Source organism: Lynx rufus, unplaced genomic scaffold (genome assembly GCF_022079265.1).
Source record: "Lynx rufus isolate CCGP_SWC_20201006 ecotype Redwood Valley unplaced genomic scaffold, mLynRuf1.p SCAF_2, whole genome shotgun sequence".
NCBI lineage: Eukaryota > Metazoa > Chordata > Mammalia > Carnivora > Felidae > Lynx > Lynx rufus.
In genome coordinates, this window is record NW_025814834.1 from 40,337,164 (window position 1) to 40,357,663 (window position 20,500).

The following is a 20,500-nucleotide window of genomic DNA, read 5'->3' on the forward strand; positions in this document are numbered from 1 at the left end:
TTAGTACAATGTAGACAAAAGACTTGAGTTTTTATTTCAACTACACATAGAGGGCATGTATCTCAAACACTCCTGTCCTGGTAACTGTACCTACTTTTCCCTCCAGGAGATCACACATCAGTCCCTCCTAGCTCACATGTTTTTTTGTGGCATTTACTTCACATACATCCAGATCCGCACAGTACATTGCATTTTTCAGGCTACCATGCTGGGCTTAAGATGGCAACAAAGCCAGTGAGAACAATAAAGCAAAATGAGTTTGGTTCCACATGTGGGGAAAGCATCTCACTATTTTGATTGGCTTTAAACCTGGGCACTTCTAGCAGCTGTCTTGAAGCCCATCTGAGAATGAAATCATGTAGAGGAAGTGTATTGGAGAAATAGAGAAACCAGCTTGTGATATGGTTTCAACTCTGGGTTGAGCCCAGACCTGAGGTTTTGAACAAATGAATTACATGATCTGGAATTTTCCCTTTATTTGCTTAAATCACTTTGAGCTGGGTTTCTGTTATTAGCAAAGCAACCTATTTTAAGAGATACACTAGGTGTAAAAAAACTGAAATAATTTGAGAGTAAAGGTCAGAATTAAGAAGGATTAATTAATTAGTAACTTTTCCTTGAAGAACAAGAATCCGGAACTCAACCACTTACCTTTCTTGTAGACAGCTTATAGTTGGGTCTTGTTTTTATTAATCTGCCTTGACAGTCTCTTTGAATTGGTATATTTAGGCCACTCACATTAAAGTGATTAATGATATAATGAGAGTAATGTCTACCATATTTGTAACTGTATATCAGGGAAAACGAATTGAGGTATATAGGTCTTTAGTGTGAATTTTGGTCGTTTGTTTTTATTTGGATACGAGTTAGGCCACATTTATTGTTTGTCGGGGCTGTACTGTCAGAGTCTACAATTCCCTCTGGCATCCTTGTTTCTGACTCTTCTCTTTGAATTTTTCGAAAGATTCCTTAAATAGAGTCTGAGGCTTGCAGTTCTTCTAGCCACAATCCCTTGTTATTACACTGGGGCCCTATTGATGCAGTGGTAACGTGTGAGGGAAGTATGCTATAGTCCTGTGATTAGATATGTCTTTTTTTTTTAATTAATGTTTATTTATTTGGGGAGAGGGAGAAAGGAGAGGCAGAGAGAAAGGGAGATTCTCAAGCAGGCTCCATGCTGTCAGTGCAGACCCCACACAGGGCTCAATCTCAGGAACTGTGAGATCATGACCTGAGCCAAAATCAAGAAGAGTTGGACGGCTAACCGACTAAGGGACCCAGGCACCCCAGGTGTCAGTCTTTAAATGAACCTGAGTTGGGTATTTATCTTCCCTCAGGCTGATTAATCTTTAGTAAACACCTGCAGGTTAAGCTCTGGTAAACAAGTTTTCTTGAGGGTGGGCCTTATTAAGAAGATTGGAGAGCTCTGAATATATGGTTACTTTTCCTCTCCTTCTGCCTGAAGTACAGAGGGATTTTTCTCTAATTTTTACAGTGAGAGCAACAGGCCAGCTGGAGGTAAAACTCACAAGAATGTGGGGACCCCTACTATTGGATGTCTTCGGAGCTTTTCACTCTGAGCTAGCCTGAGTCCACACCAATTGATCAATTATCAATAAATTTGGCCTACTGATGTTGGCTTCAGCTGCAGGCTGCTGCTTCCGGGTTTTGCTTCTGGTAAGCTGTGATTCTCTGGATCTGCTGGTCTCTCTTCCAGATTTTGGGCAGTAGTTTGCCTCAATTCTCAATTCTCTAAGAGTCTCAGGAGAGTTGTTGAATTTTGCTTATCTGTTTTCTTGTGAGGATATTAGCTATTTGCATGTCAGACCAGAAACTACAATTCTTTAACCACTTATCTTTCCAACAATTAATTTCTCCTATTTTCAGAAACTATAAAGGAGCCTTGGCCACAAAAATCTCCATAGTAGAAGATTATACTCATTGAAAGAAGCTTTGATTCTTATGCATCCTAAAGGTAAGCTTAGATTTAGATTCACTAAATATTATTCTGTGCCAGGAAGCTGGGGAGATGTTTGTGTGTTTATTTTGTGGTCTAAGTTTTGTGACCCAAATATGAGGCTATATGGAGTTTAAAAGGATGGATTCCAGAAACACGTTCAGTGAGTTTGAATCCCAGGTCCAGCACTTAGTGCTGGGTTGGTCCTTGGTGAGTTACTTCAGCCTTTCTGTGTCTCAGTTTCTTTATCTGTGAAAGTAGGGTTAATAGTGCCTGTTCTGAGAATTAAATTACATGATAGCATTATTACAATAATACAACATCTCTTAAATTTTGCTTTCCTTCTGCCAACCAGTAATTCATTTTTTACTCATTCAAAACGCTTCTTTACTAAGGTTTTTGAGAGTTTTGTCCCTGGAAGCAGCCCAATATATTCCTTTTAGTGATTCTGATAATTGAAATAACAACTAAATCAGGGGCACCTGGGTGCCTCAGGCGATTAAGCATCTAACTCTTGATTTTCGCTAAAGTCATGATCTCACTGTTTGTGAGTTTTAGCCCCATATCAGGCTCCACTCTGACAGTACGGAGCTTGCTTGGGATTTTGTCTCTTTCTCTGCCCCTCTCCACACCCTGCCCCAATCTCTCTCTCTCTCTCAAAGAATAAATAATTTTAAAAATACATTATTAAATAACAAGCACTCTCTACCCTTTGAAGATTAACAATATCCTTGAGTGAAATTTTATTCTAATATATAAGAACTTTACCAATTTTTGTAAAAGGATATCCAGGAAGATTTCCTATATTACTAGAGAAAGTTGTTTTGATATCATGTGATGATATGGTTGGTTATTGTGTATCTGTTATTCAGTACAGCTTCTGTGACTTTAATCAGATCACACATTTTTTTTGGACCCATAAAGTGACAGGCCAATGACTATTCAGTGTTGTCAGTGAGAATAAATGCTATGCTGATAAGCAGATATGCCACTGGACATCAAACCAAAGGAGATGAATAGATCAACCACATAATCTTAGACTCTAGCTGCAAGATCTTAAAAACAATAAGGACAATAGATATTTCCAAGGGAAACCAGTACATAAAATATAGAGCCATATTTTGAAATTTCTGTATGAATCCTCATATTATATAACATGGAATTGGTCTATTCAATAATAAAAATTGGAGTAAGAACCTGAAGTAGTAATGTTAATGATAAGGAAACCATTGTCATTTTCAAAATTGGGCCATTACCAAAGAAGGAAGGGTATGGAAATGCACTATTTAAATAATCCTTGAAAGTAATGCTGTTGTTGAGAGGGTTTGTGGACTTGTGTATGTGTTTTCCATTATCTGATTAATCGGGTAGGTGATTGTGTTTCACTATCTTAAAAATTATATTTCAATATCCTAAAAATTCCAGGTATCTAAAATCTTCTTTAGTTAGCATTTATTTAATAAAGGGTAGAAATATTTCATTTCTAGTGTGTGCTTTGTATTCTGTCAACATACTATCACAACAGAGAAGCAGCATTATTTTTCATATTTTGCAAACAGGGGCTGAGAGTCATGGACATTAGGCTTATATGATGAATAGATGACCGATCATTTATAGACCAGGTTATCCATACAATATGACTTAAAATGTCTTGTTCTGTCCACATTACAGTGCCAGATATCTGATGTATCATAGAATTTCATGTTTTAAGAGCTTTTGAAAATCATCCCATCCAGCCACCCATCTTATGCCTAGTTTGAGATCTGTCAGCTGGGTATTTATTTATTTATTTATTTATTTTCAATATATGAAATTTAGTGTCATATTGGTTTCCATACAACACCCAGTGCTCATCCCAAAAGGTGCCCTCCTCAATACCCATCACCCACCCTCCCCTCCCTCCCACCCCCCATCAACCCTCAGTTTGTTCTCAGTTTTTAACAGTCTCTTATGCTTTGGCTCTCTCCCACTCTAACCTCTTTTTTTTTTTCTTCCCCTCCCCCATGGGTTCCTGTTAAGTTTCTCAGGATCCACATAAGAGTGAAAACATATGGTATCTGTCTTTCTCTGTATGGCTTATTTCACTTAGCATCACACTCTCCAGTTCCATCCACATTGCTACAAAAGGCCATATTTCGTTCTTTCTCATTGCCACATAGTACTCCATTGTGTATATAAACCACAATTTCTTTATCCATACATCAGTTGATGGACATTTAGGCTCTTTCCATCATTTGGCTATTGTTGAGAGTGCTGCTATAAACATTGGGGTACAAGTGCCCCTATGCATCAGTACTCCTGTATCCCTTGGGTAAATTCCTAGCAGTGCTACTGCTGGGTCATAGGGTAGGTCTATTTTTAATTTTCTGAGGAACCTCCACACTGCTTTCTAGAGCGGCTGCACCAATTTGCATTCTCACCAACAGTGCAAGAGGGTTCCCGTTTCTCCACATCCTCTCCAGCATCTATAGTCTCCTGATTTGTTCATTTTGGCCACTCTGACTGGCGTGAGGTGATATCTGAGTGTGGTTTTGATTTGTATTTCCCTGATGAGGAGCAATGTTGAGCATCTTTTCATGTGCCTGTTGGCCATCCAGATGTCTTCTTTAGAGAAGTGTCTATTCATGTTTTCTGCCCATTTCTTCACTGGGTTATTTGTTTTTTGGGTGTGGAGTTTGGTGAGCTCTTTATAGATTTTGGATACTAGCCCTTTGTCTGATATGTCATTTGCAAATATCTTTTCCCATTCCGTTGTTGGCCTTTTAGTTTTGTTGGTTGTTTCCTTTGCTGTGCAGAAGCTTTTTATCTTCATAAGGTCCCAGTAGTTCATTTTTGCTTTTAATTCCCTTGCCTTTGGGGATGTGTCAAGTAAGAAATTGCTACAGCTTAGGTCAGAGAGGTCTTTTCCTGCTTTCTCCTCTAGGGTTTTGATGGTTTCCTGTCTCACATTCAGGTCCTTTATCCATTTTGAGTTTTTTTTTTTGTGTGTGAATGATGTGAGAAACTGGTCTAGTTTCAATCTTCTTCATGTTGCTGTCCAGTTCTCCCAGTACCATTTGTTAAAGAGACTGTCTTTTTTCCATTGGATGTTCTTTCCTGCTTTGTCAAAGATGAGTTGGCCATACGTTTGTGGGTCTAGTTCTGGGGTTTCTATTCTATTCCATTGGTCTATGTGTCTGTTTTTGTGCCAATACCATGCTGTCTTGATGATTACAGCTTTGTAGTAGAGGCTAAAGTCTGGGATTGTGATGCCACCTGCTTTGGTCTTCTTCTTCAAAATTACTTTGGCTATTCAGGGCCTTTTGTGGTTCCATATGAATTTTAGGATTGCTTGTTCTAGTTTCGAGAAGAATGCTGGTGCAATTTTAATTGGTGTTGCATTGAATGTGTAGATAGCTTTGGGTAGTATTGACATTTTGACAATATTTATTCTTCCAATCCATGAGCATGGAATGTTTTTCCATTTCTTTATATGTTCTTCAATTTCCTTCATAAGCTTTCTATAGTTTTCAGCATACAGATCTTTTACATCTTTGGTTAGATTTATTCCTAGGTATTTTATGCTTCTTGGTGCAATTGTGAATGGGATCAGTTTCTTTATTTGCCTTTCTGTTGCTTCATTATTAGTGTATAAGAATGCAACTGATTTCTGTACATTGATTTTGTATCCTGCAACTTTGCTAGATTCATGTATCAGTTCTTAGCAGACTTCTGGTGGAGTCTGTCGGATTTTCCATGTATAATATCATGTCATCTGCAAAAAATGAAGCTTGACTTCATCATTGCCAATTTTGATTCCTTTTATTTCCTTTTGTTGTCTGATTGCTGATGCTAGCACTTGCAACACTATGTTAAACAACAGTGGTGAGAGTGGACATCCCTGTCGTGTTCCTGACCTCAGGGGGAAAGCTCTCATTTTTCCCCATTGAGGATGATGTTAGCTGTGGCTTTTCATAAATGGCTTTTATGATCTTTAAGTATGTTCCTTCTATCCCGACTTTCTCGAGGGTTTTTATTAAGAAAGGATGCTGAATTTTGTCAAATGCCTTTTCTGCATCGATTGACAGGATCATATGGTTCTTATCTTTTATTAATGTGATGTATCATGTTGATTGATTTGCGAATGTTGAACCAGCTCTGCATCCCAGGAATGAATCCCACTTGATCATGGTGAATAATTCTTTTTATATGCTGTTGAATTCGATTTGCTAGTATCTTATTGAGAATTTTCACATCCATATTCATCAGGGATATTGGCCTGTACTCTTTTTTGGCTGAGTCTCTGTCTGGTTTAGGGATCAAAGTAATACTGGCTTCATAGAATAAGTCTGGAAGTTTTCCTTCCCTTTCTATTTTTTTGGAATAGCTTGAGAAGGATAGGTATTATCTCTGCTTTAAATATCTGGTAGAACTCCCCTGGGAAGCCATCTGGTCCTGGACTCTGATTTGTTGGGAGATTTTTGATAACTGATTCAATTTCTTTGCTGGTTATGGGTCTGTTAAAGCTTTCTATTTCTCCCTGATTGAGTTTTGGAAGAGTGTGGGTGTTTAGGAATTTGTCCATTGCTTCCAGGTTGTCCAGTTTGTTGGCATATAATTTTTCATAGTATTCCCTGATAATTGCTTGTATCTTTGAGGGATTGGTTGTATTAATTCCATTTTCATTCATGATTTTATCTATTTGGGTCATCTCCCTTTTCTTTTTGAGAAGCCTGGCTAAAGGTTTATCAATTTTGTTTATTTTTTCAAAAAACTGACTCTTGGTTTCGTTAATCTGCTCTAAGTTTTTTTAGAATCTATATTGTTTATTTCTGCTCTGATCTTTATTATTTCTCTTCTTCTGCTGGGTTTAGGCTGCCTTTGCTGTTCTGCTTCTATTTCCTTTAGGTGTGCTGTTAGATTTTGTATTTGGGATTTTTCTTGTTTCTTGAGATAGGCCTGGATTGCAATGTATTTTCCTCTCAGGACTGCCTTCGCTGCATCCCAAACCGTTTGGATTGTTGTATTTTCATTTTCATTTGTTTCCATATATTTTTGAATTTCTTGTCTAATTGCCTGGGTGACCCACTCATTCGTTAGTAGGGTGTTCTTTAACCTCCATGCTTTTGGAGGTTTCCCAGACTTTTTTCTGTGGTTGATTTCAAGCTTCATAGCATTGTGGTCTGAAAGTGTGCATGGTATGATTTCAATTCTTGTATACTTATTAAGGGCTGTTTTGTGACCCAGTATGTGATCTATCTTGGAGAATGTTCCATGTGCACTCGAGAAGAAAGTGTATTCTGTTGCTTTGGGATGCAGAGTTCTAAATATATCTGTCAAGTCCATCTGATCCAATGTCTCATTCAGGGCCTTTGTTTCTTTATTGAACATGTGTCTAGATGATCTGTCCATTTCTGTAAGTGGAGTGTTAAAGTCCCCTGCAATTACCACATTTTTATCAATAAGGTTGCTTATGTTTGTAATTGTTTTATATATCTGGGGACTCCTGTATTCGGCACATAGACATTTATAATTGTTAGCTCTTCCTGATGGATAGACCCTGTAATTATTATATAATGCCCTTCTTCATCGCTTGTTACAGCCTTTAATTTAAAGTCTAGTTTGTCTGATATAAGTATGGCTACTCCAGCTTTCTTCTGACTTCCAGTGGCATGATAGATAGTTCTCTATCCCCTCACTTTCAATATGAAGGTGTCCTCAGGTCTAAAATGAGTCTCTTGTAGACAGCAAATAGATGGGTCTTGTTTTTTTAATCCATTCTGATACCCTATGTCTTTTGGTTGGAACATTTAGTCCATTTACATTCAGTGTTATTATAGAAAGATACGGGTTTAGAGTCATTGTGATGTCCATAGGTTTCATGCTTGTAGCGATGTCTCTGGTACTTTGTCTCACAGTATCCCCCTTAGGATCTCTCGTAGGGCTGGTTTAACGGTGATGAATTCCTTCAGTTTTTTTTGTTTGGGAAAACCTTTATCTCTCCTTCTATTCTAAATGACAGACTTGCTGGATAAAGGATTCTCGACTGCATATTTTTTCTGTTCATCACATTGAATATCTCCTGCCATTTCTTTCTGGCCTGCCAAGTTTCAGTAGAGAGATCGGTCACAAGGGTTATAGGTCTCCCTTTATATGTTAGAGCATGTTTATCCCTAGCTGCTTTCAGAATTTTCTCTTTATCCTTGTATTTTGCCAGTTTAACTATGATATGTCATGCAGAAGATCCATTCAAGTTATGTCTGAAGGGAGTTCTCTGTGCCTCTTGGATTTCAATGCCTTTTTCCTTCCTCAGATCAGGGAAGTTCTCAGCTATTATTTCTTCAAGTATACCTTCAGCACTTTTCCCTCTCTCTTCCTCCTCTGGAATACCAATTATGATTAGATTATTTCTCTTTTTTTTTTAATTTTTTTTTTAACGTTTATTTATTTTTGAGACAGAGACACAGCATGAACGGGGGAGGGGCAGAAAGAGAGGGAGACACAGAATCGGAAGCAGGCTCCAGGCTCTGAGCCATCACCCCAGAGCCCGACGCGGGGCTCGAACTCGCGGACCACGAGATCGTGACCTGAGCTGAAGTCGGGTGCTTAACCGACTGAGCCACCCAGGTGCCCCAGATTATTTCTCTTTAGTGAATCACTTAGTTCTCTAATTTTCCCCTCATACTCCTGGATTTTTTTATCTCTCTTTTTCTCAGCTTCTTCTTTTTCCATAATTTTATCTTCTAGTTCACCTATTCTCTCCTCTGCCTCTTCAGTCCGAGCTGTGGTCATCTCCATTTTATTTTGCAGCTCATTAATAGCATTTTTTAGCTCCTCCTGGCTGTTACTTAGTCCCTTGATCTCTGTAGCAATGGATTCTCTGCTGTTTTTACACTGTTTTCAAGCCCAGAGATTAATTTTATGACTATTATTCTAAATTCACTTTCTGTTATATTGTTTAAATCGTTTTTTGATCAGTTCGTTAGCTGTCGTTATTTCCTGGACGTTTTTTTTGAGGGGAATTCTTCTGTTTTGTCATTTTGGATAGTCCCTGGAGTGGTGTAGAACTGTGGGGCACTTCCCCTGTGTTGTCTTGAATAACTTGTGTTGGTGGGCGGAGCCTCAGTCAGACCTGATGTCTGCCCCCAGCCCACCGCTGGGGCCACAGGCAGACTGGTGTGTACCTTCTCTTCCCCCCTCCTAGGGGCGGGATTCACTGTGGGGTGGCATGGCCCATCTGGGCTACTTGCACACTGCCAGGCTTGTGGTGCTGGGGATCTGGCTGGGTAGTTTTTTAATCCAACTATTGCCAAAGTAACACCAAAGTCAGGGAGTGACTATCTTTGGGAAAATAATACTCATAAAGAAAAACAAAATTGTGTGTGTGTGTGTGTGTGTGTGTGTGTGTGTGTATATATTTAAGGATTTTTTTCTCTTAAACTAATTAGGTCTGGGGTCCATGGGTGGCTCATTTGGTTAAGCGTCTGCCTTTGGTTCAGGTCATGATCTCGTGGTTAGTGAGTTTGAGTCCTGCATTGGACTCTCTGTTGTCAGTGCCAAGCCCGCTTCAGATCCTCTGTCCTCCCCCCTCCCCTCTCTCTCTCTTTCTCTGTCTCACAAAAATAAATAAGTAAACTTATAAAACTATATTAATAAACTAATTAGTTCAGACCAATTTAATCATGTACTCAATGTATCCTTCTTAGTATTTATTCATACCACAAATTTTAAGGGAGTGAATTACATCAATTGTGTTTTCTTCTATGGTGTATAAGTTTTCTGTGATAAAAAGTATCACAGTAAATATGTTCTTTGATCTTTCTTCTGGGTACAAGGAAAAAAGAGTGGCAAAACAAAAACAAAAACAAACAAAAACACAATAACCCTTAATTTCTAGTTAGAAGAAGGCTTTTCTTTTTTTGTCAAAACATCTTCAAGACTTTGTAAATTAGGTAACTTCTGAAATGCTTACCTAAGCAGAAAAGAGCACATCAAAAGGAAACTGCTACATAACTGAGAGGTAAATGCTAATACATGAAATAATGTGGTAAAACGAATCCTTTGTTTTGTCAGCATACTCAGCTCTCTTATTTCCTCTTTCATGAAGTCTTAAAATCCCACATTCTGCACTAAATCTTCCCTAAACTCGTAAGATGATCAAACATCTCCTATTTGGATGTCAAATTATGATTTTCTGACCTATGTTCTACCATCCTCTCTTAACAACTATAAAGTGTAAATATAATCATATTTGTTTGATTACTCATTCACAATTGTTATTCATTTTGAGTATGTCAGTGGTTTTTATTTCATATTTTAACTTTTTTGAAGATGGTGATTGTTTCTATGTAAAAAGTTGTGAGACCTGTCTTATGATGGTACATACAAGATATTATTTGTGTGAAATGTAGAGGAGAAACGGATAGAGCTTAGGGGATGGCTCAAACACGGGCTTCCAGGGCAAGTCTTGAAGCAGGAAAAGGCAAATACATGACTGAATTTTATACGATAATTAGTACTAACATCACTTCTGCAACAGTTGGGCACTAGAGATCGCAGCTAAAGGCATGAATGAGGAGGAGAGACAAACAAAAGTCATAGCACTTCCTGTGGGCTGTGTCTGCATATAAAAGTACATGCCTAAGAGGAGGCTAGAGGACAATGTTCTGGCATCTACATACCTACTGGCATGGTGGTTATGTTTGTTATATCGTCAGTATCACCGTGGGTCTGGATTTTTTCATAAAATCTTGTTTTGGACTGAGGACACAAGAAACCAAGTGGGAGCAATTCCAAAATGGATGCGATAGAAGCAGGTAAGAAAACAAAAGGGGAAGAGGGAATAACAAAGAACTTCAAATAAAAAGTAAGACATTTTCTTTTTTTTTTAATTTTTTTAAATGTTTTATTTATTTTTGAAAGAGAGAGAGAGAGAGATACAGAGTGCAAGCTGGGGAGGGGCAGAAAGAGAGGGAGACACAGAATCGGAAGTAGGCTCCAGGCTCTGAGGTGTCAGCACAGAGCCTGATGTGGGGCACGAACTCACAAACTGTGAGATCATGACCTAAGCCAAAGTTGAGTGTGTAACTGACTCAGCCACCCGGGCACCCCGTAAGACATTTTCAAAATGCATGAAGAAATGTATTTCGAAGAAATGCAACTGAGAAAATCAACAGATATAAACATGAATCTGTTCTAGATAAAACTGCAGTAATAGAACCCCTGAAAAAAATTAAGTATGTTTAAGATTACCAAATAAATACAAACGTAATATTCCCTAAAAATATTATGACAGTCAGTGTATTATTCAGAGTTTTACAGAGAAACATAACTAATAAGATATATATCTTTACATCTCTCTGTGTACATATATACATCTCTCTAAATATAACTGTATCTAGATGTCTATATATAGATAATAGATATATAAAGAGAGATTGTTTCAAGGAATTGTCTCACATCGTGAAGGCTGGTAAATACAAATCTTTAGGGTGGGCTGGTAAACTGGAGACCCAAGAAAGAGTTGCAGTTTTAAATCCAAAGACAGTTGGCTGGTAGAATTTCCCCTTTCAAGGGGAAGTCAGTCTTTTTTCTTATGACTTTCAACTGATTGGATGAGGCCCATCCATATCTTGTGGGGCAATTCCCATTATTCAAAGTCTGCTGATTCAGATGTTAATCCCATTCAAAAAAAAAAAAAAACCCACAAAACAAAACAAAAATCTCTTCACTTAAACATCTAGAATACTACTTGACCAAATATCTGAGTATTGTGGCCTGGGCAGATTGACACATAAAATTAGCCATCATGGTCAGGCAGAACAGAGGGGAAAAAAAGGAATAAGTATGAGAAAGAATCAATCAGAAAACTTGGAAACCAAATTTGTATATATCTGGGGTAAAGCTACATTAGATTAGTCATGGTTGAAATGAGAAATGATGAATTGATTGATCTTTCTGAGATACCCTGTCAGTGCACGCTGATAGGAATTTTGAATGGACAGTTCACAGGCCTAGATATATTATGAGATATATCCTTGGTAAAGGAAACTTACCTTAATGAGCTTCACTGAGGAAACTTTTAAAAGATCTACTTCTGGGGTGCCTGGGTGGCTGAGTCTGTTAAGTGTCCGACTTTGGCTCAGGTTATGATCTCACAGCCCGTTATGATCTTCAAGCACTGCGTTGGGCTCTGTGCTGACAGCTTAGAGCCTGGAGTCTGCTTTGGATTCTGTCTCTAGCTCTCTCTGCCCCTTCCCCTCTCATACTGTGTCTCTGTCTCTGTCTTTGTCTCTGTCTCTCAAAAATAAATATTAAAAATTTTTTTTAAAAGATCCGCTTCAGTCAGAAAAAAAAAAATGTCAGATACAATGAGGAGAGTAGAAATTTTAAATAAATTAAATCTTGATTCATGTACCTACTTACTATAAAAACATCACCCGGCTCCAGAGGGCTGAAATAACTCAGTGTGAAGTTTAACATTATGTGGCAAATATAAGGCAAATAAAACTTTTTGAACAAGAATTAATGAAGAATCATGAGGCAACAATAGTAAGGTGAAAAATAGATAGGTTGGTTCTCACTAAAATTAAGAATTTGGGCTTAACAAAAGCACTATGGACAGAGATCTTGGCTAACAAACAATTGAAAGAGAGCACTCTCATTATAGCAAACCAGTATGAGCAGATATTTAGAATCCAATAGGAACACTTAGAAATCAACAAGTGAAGGACAAAAAATCCAATAGAAAAAAAAATGAGCAAGATACAAACAGGCAATTCACAGAAAGGAAAGCCCAAGTGGTTAGCAAGGATATGAGTAAATATTTAAACTCATAAATAATTAGAGAAATTAAAATGTTTAAAAAGGTGATATCTATAGCCATTGGGTTAACAAAAATTGATAGGTTGGATAGTGCCAAGTGGTAGTAAGAATTTTGGCAAACTGAACTGCTCGCACACTGTTTGCGGGAGTGTATACTGCTTGGCCATCCTAATGTGCAACACATCTGTACATTGTCAAATTATTTATATTTATGCTCTGTATACATTCATTTCATACCTGGCTGTACATGTCACAAACAGAGCTATAAAAAAGCTAAATATAATGAAGTGGGGGAGTTGAAAGATATCTTTATGTCCCTAAATGGAGACTGTATAAATAAAATGTAGTGGATGTATGTTATGGATCCCTAAAAAATAGAAACGGTAAGAGAGGTATGAGCTCAGCAGTACCAATAACTTTTAAGAACACAATGCTTAAGGAAAAAAGTAAGAAACAGAATGTGGTCTTAACACAAGATAATTTATGTGCATTTAAAACACTCTCCCAAGGGGCGCCTGGGTGGCTCAGTCGGTTAAGTGGCCGACTTCGGCTCAGGTCATGATCTTGCAGTCCGTGAGTTCAAGCCCCGCATCGGGCTCTGTGCTGACAGCTCAGAGCCTGGAGCCTGTTTCAAATTCTGTGTCTCCCTCTCACTCTGACCCTCCCCCATTCATGCTGTCTCTCCCTGTCTCAAAAATAAATAAACATTAAAAAAAATTGTTAAAAAAAATTAAAAAAAATAAAACACTCTCCCAAAACATCCCAGGCTCTTGTTTAAAGGGACATATAAAATATAAGGCTACATATTCAGTTAGGTAGAATATTTGCATTTGGAAGAATAAAAATGAGAACAAAGAGTGTTTATTTTAAAATAATAAATAAATAGAACAAGAGAGGTACTTACACAAAACAGTGATTATAATTTGCCAGATAGGATCATTTTTCTCTCTGTATTTGACCGAAGGATAAAAAATAATAATAGGATAATAAGAGGTAATAAATATCAGTTCCTATATTTTGTGAGTAAACATTGATACCAACTAGATAATGTAACAGGTTGGGGAGTTGCCAATGAGCAATTAAACTGTGCATGGACACAACAAGGTGTCCAGGATCTCCTCTATGACTCAACATCATATAGACTCATTAGTCCATACCATCAGACAAGAGAATCAAAAAAATCAGATTAGGAAAGTAATAAAACTGTTTTCAGATGATATGATTGTATAACTAGAAAACAAAAGGGGATCAATGATCAACCTAACATACCTATTAGAAGTACTCAGTAATTTAGCAGAATATGAAATTAATGTAAAAATAGTCTTAGATTTCTGGTTGCTAGTTTGTCATCGCCAAGCTTAGACTTGATTAACATGTAAAACCTGCTTGTAAAACTTGTATCAAATGTAAAACTTCTTCTGTGTAAACCCTATTAAGAGAATGAAAGGTGAAACTCAGGTAGAGAGAAATGTTTGAAACGTACATAATAAAGACTTTGTATTTGAAAATGTTCAAAGAACTCTTAAAACCAAACAATAAAACAACAACTAATCTGATTAACCAATGGGTGGAAGATCTGAATAGATACCTCACCAAAGAAGATACATAGATGGGAATAAGTATATAAAAATACGATCATTATTTTTCACCTAGGAAATTGCAAATGGAAACAATAAGATACCACTACACACCAATTAAAACCTCTCAAAGCCCCAACACTGCCTGTGACAATTGCTTAGGAGGATGTGGGGCAATAGGAACTGCCATTCATTGTTGGTGGGAGAGCAGCCTACCGCAGATACCTTGCAAGAGAGTTGTACAACTTACCACAGCGTCTGGCATTCAATCTCCTAGATATTTACCCAGCTGATCTTGCAATTTCGTGTGCCTGTGAATACCTGCATGTGAATGGTCATAACAACTTTGTTCATATAGGCCAAAAGACAGACACAACCAAGATTTTCTTCAATTGGTGAATGAATGAACCGTGGTACATTTATACAATGAAATATTATCTAGTGCTGACCCTGGAAGGAGCCCCACGGTGTTAGTTAAGAAGAACCATGTTTTCTTGGACTTGAGGAAGCCCGAAATATTTGTACTCTTGTTTTCATAGCTAAAACGGGACTGCTAATAAACAAATGGGCTAGGATTTCAGCTTCAAAGGGGACAATATAAACTTAATTGAAGAATAAGGGGCAGTTATTGAGAAAGGTTTTTCTCTCTGCCCATAGTCAAGCAGATACAAATGGAAGAGTACAGCCTCCTGGAATCTTACCTCAATTTATTTCAAGTTGAGGCTTATGTATTTTGACCAAACAGAAAGATGCCTTTGGTTACATCTTAACGTGCGTGTGTGTTTGTATGTGTGCGCGCATGTGATAAAGATAAGTAAAGCATATTTTTGGATATGGATGGAAAAATTTTTTTCAGCACCTTTTGTGCTCAACACAAAGTTTTAATAGAATTTTAACTTATTTTGAAGGTACAAATAATTGAATTCCCCAAACTGGAAACAATAGAGATATTATAAACATTTTCAGATTCTCAATAACAAAAGTAATCTGCTCATCATTAATTACTTATCCAAGTATAAAGGTGATAAATACAATAATATTCAAACTGACAAAGTTAAAATCATATCTCCTTGGAAGCTAATGAGGTAGGGGAAGAGAAGATTTTTACTGTATTTGCAGTAAAATACACAAATTTTTGTACTATACATTGTAAAGCTAGTTTACATATATATATATATCAACAAAAATGTGTATTAAGTCATTATATCTATATAATATGAATACTATCAGATTTCCTTTTCTCTTAGCCTATTCTAAGTTCTGGTATATATTTACATAATTGACACATGTTATCACTCAAAACTTTTTCAAATACTATTTCTGACAAGTGGAGTACAGCTTATTAGAAGCACATTGCTAACAATAAATTAAGATATGTGAATATTAAACATCAAGGACAAATCTCCTTCAGGTATTTGGTTAATTATTTTTATATTTCTAACGCAATAGATAATTATAATTTTTATTCTCTGAATAAGTAAAAACAGTTCAATCTCTCAGGGCAACACTAAAGAATCAGATGAAAATTCACTGAATATAACAAATGAAGAGAAAAATTTATATTGAAAACAAAATTAAGGATTTATGGTTTCCAGGGGTGCCTGGGTGACTCAGTCGGTGCATCTGACTTCAGCTCAGGGCATAATCTCACGGTTCATGAGTTCGAGCCCCATGTCGGGCTCTGTGCTGACGGCTCAGATCCTGGAACCTGCTTCAGATTCTGGGTCTCCCTCTTTTTCTGCCCCTCCCCTGCTTGTGCTCTCTCTCTCTCTCTCTCTCTAGCTCTCTCTCTCTCAAAAATAAACATTTAAAAAAATTAAAAATTGAATTTATAGTTTTCAAGAAAGTTTGATTTAATATTCATATATGAAATGGTTTACCATTCCTTAATGCTTCTATGTCATAGTATGTTTCTTTATAAACCACTTTTAAAATCAGTCTAACATGGTGATTTAAAAACTGGAAGTGCTTAACTTTTCTACATAAACTTTGATGTTTTCATTAGCAGTAAGAATCCAAGTTTTGTTTGATAACATAAAAATAATACCTTTAATATTTTAAACTCTTAACATGTATTTTGGAAAAAAATAATTCTCACTTATTATTAGTCCAACATATAATTAATATTTCAGTGTATGTTTTTACCTGGGTATGTGTATATGCTTTAAGGAAATTCCATTTTTCAGTATCTATTTTACTATAGGACAAAATAAAAACATGGACTTGTAAGTTGTCAAGGTATTTATATATAATTTGTCATTAAATATTGTTAATTATTATTAACAATACCCTTTAAAAACCTCCAAAACACATATTTGTAATAATAAAAAGGTATAACTAAATAGATTGAATTATATAGTTATTTTGTATCATTTAGAGATGTTCCTTTTTTACTTAAATTTTTTTAAATGTTTTATTTATTGTTGAGAGAGAGAGTGAGAGAGACAGAGCATGAGTGAGGGAGGGGCAGAGAGAGGGACACGGAATCCGAAGCAGGCTCCAGGCTCTGAGCTGTCAGCCCAGAGCCCAACGCGGGGCTCCAACCCACAAGCTGAGAGATCGTGACCTGAGCCGAAGTCAGACGATTAACCCACTGAGCCACCCAGGCACCCCAGAGATGTTCCTTTTTGAAGGAAAAAATTTCAGTTGTTTCAGACAACTATGTCCACAGATACATCACTGAGAAGGAAGGTACCTGTTTTATGATGGGGTTTATCTTCCATCCATTAGTGTTTCAAAGGCACCCAAGGTGCTTACTACCTCCCACTCTCCAGGTTCTATTGGTGATTGCATAAAAATATTCAGTGGGATGGTGAAAAGCCAAATTCTTATAAACTAAACGGGGCATGGAGCAAAAATTTAATGCATGCCTGAGGCAGAAGGATATAATCCTGTTCTTGTGAAGTGAAAGCAAACTGCTGATGGTGTTCTATGTATATTGAAATGGAGAAAAAAATAGTTTCTGGGATAACAGCTATAGTCCAGGTACTACAGGTTGTATTGATTTACTCTACTACAAAACATAAGAGATTATTTTTAACACACTCTAAGAAGATCCCTGAGCTTGAACATTGGCCATAAAATAAGAATTTAGGACGCTGGAGTACTTACTTATCAACTCCCATCCACAGTAGTTGACTAATTTACCCTGGGGCTGTATTCTTCAGCCCTTCCTACCTGACTCAGAGTGCTCCTGCCATGAGTAAAAGCCCTCAGGCAGAAGAGATGGTTGTAATAAAGAGCCATCCATGGGTGCAGGGAAAAAAGAGTGCAGGTATATGGGTATGACGCTCATGGCATGTGCTAAAAATCTTAAAAATAAAATCTTCACTTGATACCTCTACCCTCTCTAGCACTGCCTTGTTTCTCCCCTTATTACTTAATATCATTATTATTATTATTATTATTGTTAAGAGAGAGAGTGTGTGCACATGTGTGTGAGCAGGGCAGAAGGAGAGAATCTTAAGCAGTGTCGGTGCTCCTTGGGGAGCCCGAGGCAGAGCTCGATACCATAACCCTGGGATAATGAACTGAGCCAAAAATCACGAGTCCCACCCTCAACCAAGTGAGCCACCCCGGTGCCCCTCTCCCACTTTAAAGCACAATTCCATTGATTGATTGATTTTATTGTTTTATATTTTATATTTGAGAGAGAGAGAGAGAGAGTGCAAGCAGGGGAGGGGCAGAGAGATGGGGACAGAATCTGAAGCAGGATCTAGGCTCCGAGCTGTCAGCACAGAGCCCAACGTGGGGCTCCAACTCACAAGCAGGGAGATCATGACCTAAGCTGAAGTTGGATGCCCAACCAAATAAGCCACCCAGGAGCCCCACAATTCCCTTTAATAAGTCTTTCATATTTGTCTTTCTAGTTGGCTTTTTATGTTTTCTCTTTCACCTACCCCAGTCATTTTCTCATGCCCTCCATGTCCCTGAAACAATTCTTGTCTACATTGCTGCAGCTTATAGTTCGGTGTGTTTTCACTCCTTGAGAGTACCTAGCGTGTAGAGGATGAAACCTAACTTGTGTTCTATTCACCAAACTGCGCACTCTGTTGTGGGTCTGTATCCACCGAGGAGCAGCAGTACTTTTTTTCTAATTTGTAGAAGGGCACATTTTAGGCTCACTGTGACTTGCTTACTGATGTCACCAGTGATTATTGATTTTGCTAATGTCAGTGACTGATTCTAGAAATTATCTCAGTCTATAAGCAGCATTTGCCCTAGGTTGCTCACTTTCTCCTATTTGTGCATGTGCCTGTTGTGTTTTTATTATGCTATTGTTCGTTTTTTGCTTATCTCTCCTCTCAGATCTCTAAAGCTCTATGTGTACTATACCTCAGACTTTGAGAACATTTTTCGCTTTCTATCAACATACCCTTCTTTGGGGATCTCATTAATTCTCATACTCGATGGCTGCCAAATGTATATTTAGCCTTGGTGGTTATTTTGAACTCTGGATTCAGCTTGACTTTACAATACTTGATTGTTTAGTTGACATCTCAAACACTAAGTGCCATTGGAAATCTTGTTCTCACCTCCACACCCCTTCCTGCTCTTTCAGTAAATGACTGCCCCCTCCTTTCTGTTGTTCAGGCAAAACAGCCTGAGACATCTTGACTTCTCCCTTTCTTTATCTACCTCCATAGCCAATCCAGGTAAATCCTATTAATTTCACCTTCAAAATTTATCCTAAATCCTAGGGCTATGGATGCTGTTTAAAGCTATGGAAGAAAAAAAAAACAAACTAATGAGATTACTAAGGGAGTGTGTGTAGATAGAGAAAAATATAAAGTTGGTGTTTATTGAGAATTTACTACCTGCCAGCCACTTTCACATTCATTGAGCCCTCTCAATTGCTCAGTATAGACAATGCTAGTTAACAGTGTCAAGAATGTTGTTTCTTCCACAAAAGAGAAATTCGGTTGCTCTGAGTTTCTCTGCCAAAGTTGCTGCCCCTCTCCAGGACATACCAACTTTGCATTCTGCACTCTGGTGCTCTTGATGTATTAGGAGCTCTGCACTACGCTCACTACACAGAGAATAATTCTTCTCTTTCACTTCACTTGCTTAACACTAGACCCAGAGAAGTGTTTTCTTATTCCTCGGACATCACAAACAAGTGGAACACCTTTTTCTATTTCTATTTATAGCTCTTCTTGCTTAAGGATCAGATATATGCCCATGGATCTTAGTCTTCAGTGATTCAATAAAGGTCACTGCTTTACCCTCAAACTGCCCTACTTTCATTCATCTAGGATAGCTTCTTTCCAAAGAGGTTGCCAAGTCTTTTAGCTAAATAGATCTGTGGTGGATCTCTGGACTTATCTGAATTAATGATTACAGCAGTGTTTACTAACAAACAGCTTTGCAGCAGGTAGACATTTGAGAGCCTGTGTTTATACTGATTCCTTTCACTCTGATGATCTAAGCATCTGAATAGCCAACTGTATTTGAAAAGGGCTCTCTGGACAAATTCTGAATTTAAACATAGAATTTGGCTTTTCTCAAAAAAAGTGTTACCCTTTCACTTCTTAATTTTTCTGATTATTTGTTATTCCCTCAATGATGCTTGCTGGTCTCTTTTCCTCAGTTGTTAGGGAAGATGCAGGAATATTATCTGTATCTCAGCTTGAAGTTTAATATTAGTGGCTTTCTTTGCTAGCATGCCCTTTGATATTGACATGCCACTGCAGGGATGGCATTAATGATAAACCCCAATTTATTACTATTTCAGGTCATTTTATTCATTGACTATAGTCTGAAGAGCTAAAAGGCATTTTTAGAAAATGACAACTAGTAATTTATCTTTACTGCAGCCCCTAGAGAGACACATCAATATCAAAGTTCCAGGGCTGGCTCAGAGAGTGACTGTCTCACCACACCACAGAGAAGCCTTCAGGGACTCTTTGGCAATTTGTTGGATTTTTTTAAGCAGACAATGAAGAAGATGGTATCTGAAGAGAGGAAAAAGTTGGGAGGGGCAAAGTTAGGATTCAGAAGTAATTTATTAGATATAAAATATGAATTATAAATAGAGTCAGCATTATCAGAATGCATATAAAGATAGCTTTTAATGGTATTACACAATTTTTAACTCATCTTTTCCTTTAAATTTCATATGTTAGACTTGAGCATCTTTGATTTAGAAGAAGTGTTGTTAATT